At 37.0% G+C, this 5,978-nt stretch overlaps 1 pseudogene; it reads left to right on the forward strand.

The window, feature by feature from the left end:
- Positions 1–3,630: 3,630 nt before the first annotated feature.
- Positions 3,631–5,752, forward strand: LOC113925598 (annotated as a pseudogene).
- Positions 5,753–5,978: the final 226 nt, after the last annotated feature.

Below are 5,978 nucleotides of genomic sequence, written 5' to 3' on the forward strand. Positions count from 1 at the left end.
TCCGTTTCATTTTTTATACTGGTTAAAAATCTGTGCAGAGAGTTATAACTGCATTTAAAAAAAATAAATGTTGAAAGTACAGTGTTAGTTTATCAAGAAGCAAAATAATAAAATAACCAATAGGTAACTATTAAAAAATCAGACTGGTTCATTTTGGTCATTCAAGTAAAGGTAACCATCATTTTATTTACGTGTGAAATATTTATTCCACGTAAAGACTAATGGCAACTTTTATGTAATATCCTTAGATATATCATTTTCTTATTTTAATCCTAGTAGAGTTCTCCATTTTTGTACTTTTAATCTAGTTCATTATATCGCTCACCTTCTACACTTAATTTGAGCGTCAGCAAAGACGACTGTTACCGAGAGTATTATGTCTTGAAAATTATTAAAGTAAAGCTGAGTATCATTGATAAATGAGAGTTACTTATCAGGATTTACCATATAGTGAAATATGAAATTGACTAGTGTAATTTTTCAAAAGCAATTAGTTGTCTAAGTAGAAGATAAGGGATTAAGTATAAAATATTTCTAAAGCAAACTAAGGTAAATTAAACATTACATATTTAAAAGTTTAAACATGACACTTGCAAGCTAACATTACCTTGCAGCATGGTGATGAATGTCAGTGTGCTTCTTCTGGGTAAACAGAGGAAGTTCGGTATTACAATGACAGCTACAGGTCTTAAGTAATTGCCTTGAAACATTAGATGATAGGGTGTTCCAGTTGTTCCATGTTTCTTTGCTGCAAAAAAAGGAAAGTAGGATAAGCCACGTCATTCAAGGTCTATTTAAACGGCAGCAGAGTTACCAGAAAATGCCAAGTGATCAAGACAGTATGAGTTTTCTTCTCTGAAATCATAGATTTTTTTTCAACTAAAATGAAGTTATGTTTTTATCATGACAAACCAATTGAACAGTTAAACATACTCGGTAGGAACTGATTGCTTTGATTCATCATGGCCTTTAATTAGCTTGAATTATAACTTTAATTGATTTGACTGACAACCAGGTATTATAGCACCATGAAGAAACAACTTCCCTTCATATTTGCAGAAATTGATGAAATTTCAGTGTGGTTCAAAAAATATTTGTTGAACATCACTATGTGCTATACATCGTGCTGTATACTGCTGCTTTATGCAGTAAGTGAAAGGAACAGAAATATAAACTAATAACCACAATTGCTGGACCAGATAATGTGCTAATATCATAACGTCAAACATAGAAGTACTAGAGTGAAGTGCAAAACTCTCAGAGAAAAGGGTAATATCTATTTTCGTATTAGTAAATATTTCACATATAGATGCATCCTGAGCAGAATGGGCAGAAAGTGTAAAGGCACGTGTAATCACAAGTAAATTGGTATCTACAGGTCGTGAATCTAGAGAGGTAGTCAAATGCTACCTCTCAAAGGTTCTTGTTTGTTAAGTTTGTTTTAAATCTTACAGGTAACAGGAGACCAATGACTATTTTCAATGAAGGAGTAGTTTGACCTGTTTTGTTTTAGAAATACTTGTTGTGAAGGCAGTTTAGAGAATGGATTTTAGTGCTGACAAATATTCCATGAGACTAGTTAGAAGGTTACTGTAGCATTCTATCATGTAGACGGTTTTGATTCATTGGCTGGGGACATGAGAACAAAGGAGATCTTGAGAATAACAAATAGATTCCAACTTTGAGTTACTGAGTAGATGGTCACGTTAGACTCTGGGATAAAGAATACGGGAGGTTTTCTTGAGATCAAATAATGAGTTCTTTTGAGACACAATTGAGTATAAAATTCCTTTGGGATGTCCAGTAGGTAGTAGGTAGTGGGTAGTTTACTAAATGAACTCAAAGGAGAGGTAGAGCTTTCTATGCACATTTTTCAGACATTAGTATACAGATTAATGCTGCAAACTTTAGTTAGGTCAGATTTATTTGGAGATAATATTTGGAGTGTGAGGAAGAGTGCAATTGTTGAGAACTCTTATATTGAAGGGGTGGGAAGAGAAAGAATACATCACCAAGGAAATTAAGGAAAAATAATCAGAAAGCAGGAATGCAAACCAAGAAAAGAAGAACATCATGAAAAGAGAGGTAATTTTTTTTAAAGGAGTGGGAATTATCAAAATGCCATAAAGTACGATGAGAACTAAAAAGTATGGAAGGATGTAGTGACTAGCAATTCATGCCCATGATGAGAGTCATGCCCATGATGAGAGTCACTCCAACAAAGATGTAGAGACAAAAAACACATTCCAATCATGGCAAATTCAATGTGGTACTGAAAATGACAGAAGAGAGGTAGGCTCTCCCTGTAGGGATACAGGATCTGGGTAAGATGCTTAAGTCTTAAAGAAAAAAAAAAAAAAACAACCTTATACAAACAGCAATAAATGATGTCTAGTATTACCCAGGTAAGATATTTCTTAATTTTCTGCTTTTCAATATTTTATCTTTTAAAGTAAAAGTAAAGATAAGGAAAAAAAGTGTTATCAGAAATGTTCTTATAGAATGCTATTTTGGAGGTGGTACATTAGGAAAGCTAAGATATAAAACCTTGGATTCATATCACCTCAGTTCAAATTATGCTCTGCCTCTTGCTAATTGTTTGATCCCAGCCAGTAAATAAATCCCTTCTGCCTCAGTTTTCTCACCTGTAATAAGGATATGAATGGGCTTATGTCAAGGATAAATTAGCTAATATATATATATATAAACACACACACACACACACATATATATATATATACACACACACACTATATTTATAAAAGATCTGGACCCACAAGTGCTTAATAAAGGTTACCTTTATTATTTCTCTAATAAAGTGAGACTCTTTATTCTTTATTCAATATTCCTTATTCTGGTAAAATGTATGTCATAATATGTATAGGCCAGTGAAGATTTTAAGTAGCTCCCTATGAAGCATACCACAAATTCTGGTTTTCTTTTCCCTTTTTTAAATTTTCCCTTCATCACAGGTGGTATTAGATAGTGGCCATGGATTGTTAGAAGATATTAAATAGTTAAATAGTACTCTTAGGTTACACTTAATATAGTAAAAATGTTCCACATTTTCATCAAGTCTTATAGTTTTTATTGTACAAATCTTTCATTTCCTTCGTTAAATTTATTCTTCAGTATTTTATTGTTTTTAATGCTTTTGAAAGAAAGGTTCGATTTTCTTTCTAATTACACTTTGGTAGCTGGAATTGGCTTCTATTAAATGTGATTTCACATAGGTCTGAGACAAGTGTGGTTTCTGACTTTATGATACACAGCAATATTTTTAATTGACAAAATTCTCAATTGTCAGTGAAAGAAGAAGAAATTGGAAAAGAGAGACAAAGAAGTGGAGAAAGGGAAGAGAAAGAAGAAAGGAAGGCAAAAGAGAAAGAACAAAGGAAGGGAAAGAAGGGGAAAATGTACATAGAAAATAACTATATTTTAATAATTATATAAGAAAAGACTGGTTAGAAAAATCTACCAAATTCATAAAAGCTACAGTCTTAATAGTGATTGTGTTTGCCTGATGGGACATTTTTTTTCCTTCTTAAAGTATTTAGTACTTTTTTGTATTTTCCATAATTAGAGCATGTTTATTTTTCACTTGGAAAAACTTTAATTAAAAATACCATATGTGGCCACGTGTGTCCTGGCGTCTGGGGAGGGGACATGGCAGCTGGTAAAAATCAAGGTGACCCCAAGAAAATGGCTCCTCCCCCAAAGGAGGTAGAAGAAGACAGTGAAGATGAGGAAATGCCAGAAGATGAAGATGATGATAGCAGTGGAGAAGAGGTTATCATCCCTCAGAAAAAAGCCAAGAAGGCTACTACAACTCCAGCAAAGAAGGTGATGTTTTCCCCCAACAAAAAAAGTCACAGTTGCCACACTGGCCAAGAAAGCAGTTGTCATTCCTGGCAAAAAGGCAGCGGCTACACCAGCCAAAAAGACCGTTGTGCGGGCCAAAGCAGTAGCAACACCTGGCAAGAAGGGGGTCACACCAGGCAAGGCATTGGTAGCAACCCCTGGTGAGAAAGGAGCAGCCACCCCAGCCAAGGGAGCAGAGAATGGTAAGAATGCCAAGAAGGAAGACAGTGCTGAGGAAGATGATGATGACAGTGAAGGGGGGGGACTAGGAGGAGGAGGAAGAAGATGAGGAGCAGGAGGAGGAAGATGAGGAGCAGGAGGAGGAAGAAGAGGAGGAGGAGGAGGAAGAAGAGGAAGAGCCTGTTAAAGAAGCACCTGGAAAATGAAAGAAGGCAATGGCCAAACAGAAAGCAGCTCCAGAAGCCAAGAAGCAGAAAGTAGAAGCTACAGAACCAACGACATCATTCAATCTTTTTGTTGGAAACCTGAACTTGAGCAAATCTGTTCCCGAATTAAAAACAGGCATCAGTGACCTTTTTGCTAAAAATGATCTTGTCGTTGTGGATGTCAGAATTGGTGTGTCCAGGAAGTTTGGCTATGTGGATTTTGAATCTGCTGGAGACCTGGAAAAAGCTTTGGAACTCACTGGTTTACAAGTCTCTGGCAATGAAATTAAACTAGAAAAACGAAAGGGAAAAGACAGTAAGAAAGATCGAGATACAAGAACACTTTTGGCTAAAAATCTGCCTTACAAAGTTACTCAGGATGAACTAAAAGAAGTATTTGAAGATGCTGCGGAGGTCAGATTAGTCAGCAAGGATGGAAAGAGTAAAGGGATTGCTTATATTGAATTTAAGACTGAAGCTGATGCAGAAAAAAAAAACCTTGGAAGAAAAGCAGGGCACAGAGATAGGTAGGCGGGCTATCCCCCCGTTCTACACCGGAGAGAAGGGTCAAAGTCACGACTCTATAGGTGGCAAGAGTAGCACTTGGAGTGGTGAATCAAAAACACTGGTTTAAAGCAACCTCTCTTACAATGCAACAGAAGAAACCCTTCAGGAAGTATTTGAGAAGGCAACTTTTATTAAAGTGCCCCAGAACCAAAATGGCAAATCTAAAGGGTATGCATTTATGGAATTTGCTTCATTTGAAGATGCTAAAGAAGCTTTAAATTCCTGTAATAAAAGGGAAATTGAGGGCAGAGCAATCAGACTAGAGTTGCAAGGACCCAGCGGATCACCTAATGCCAGAAGCCAGCCGTCCAAAACTTTGTTTGTCAAAGGTCTGTCTGAGGATACTACAGAAGATACATTAAAGGAGTCGTTTGATGGCTCTGTTCGGGGAAAGACAGTCACTGACTGGGAGACTGCGTCTTCCAAAGGGTTTGGTTTTGTAGACTTCAACAGTGAGAAAGATGCCAAAGCTTCCAAGGAGGCCATGGAAGATGGTGAAACTGATGGAAACAAAGTTACTTTGGACTGGGCCAAGCCTAAGGGTGAAGGTGGCTTTGGAGGTTGTGGTGGAGGCCGAGGTGGCTTTGGAGGCCGAGGTGGTGGCAGAGGAGGCCGAGATGGATTTGGTGGCAGAGGCTGGGGAGGCTTTGGAGGGCGAGGAGACTTCCGAGGAGGCAGAGGAGGAGGGGGAGACCACAAACCACAAGGAAAGAAGACGAAGTTTGAATAGTTTCTTCCATCCCTCTGTCTTTCCCTCTTCTGTTTGAAAGAAAAGGACTCTGGGGTTTTTATTCTGTTACCTGATCAATGACAGAGCCTTTTGAGGACATTCCAAGACAGTAGAGTCCTGTGGTCTACTTGGAAATTTGTATAGATAACATTTCAAGGGAGATACCCTGTTGGTTTTGACTGGATATTCATATAAATTTTTTAAAGAGATGAGTGATAGAGCTAATCCTTATCTGTAAGTTTTGAATTTATATTGTTTCTTCCCATGTACAAAACCACTTTTTTCCCCTACAAATCGTTTTGTTTTTGTTTTTTGCAATGGGGTTTGTAAAGGAAAGCAGAATGTTTTATCATGATTTTTGCTTCAGCTACTTTGGGACAAATTAAAAGTCCTAAACTCTGAAAAAAAAAATCATATGGGAAGTATTTTCTCTG

The sequence above is a fragment of the Zalophus californianus genome, chromosome 2, assembly GCF_009762305.2.
Source record: "Zalophus californianus isolate mZalCal1 chromosome 2, mZalCal1.pri.v2, whole genome shotgun sequence".
NCBI lineage: Eukaryota > Metazoa > Chordata > Mammalia > Carnivora > Otariidae > Zalophus > Zalophus californianus.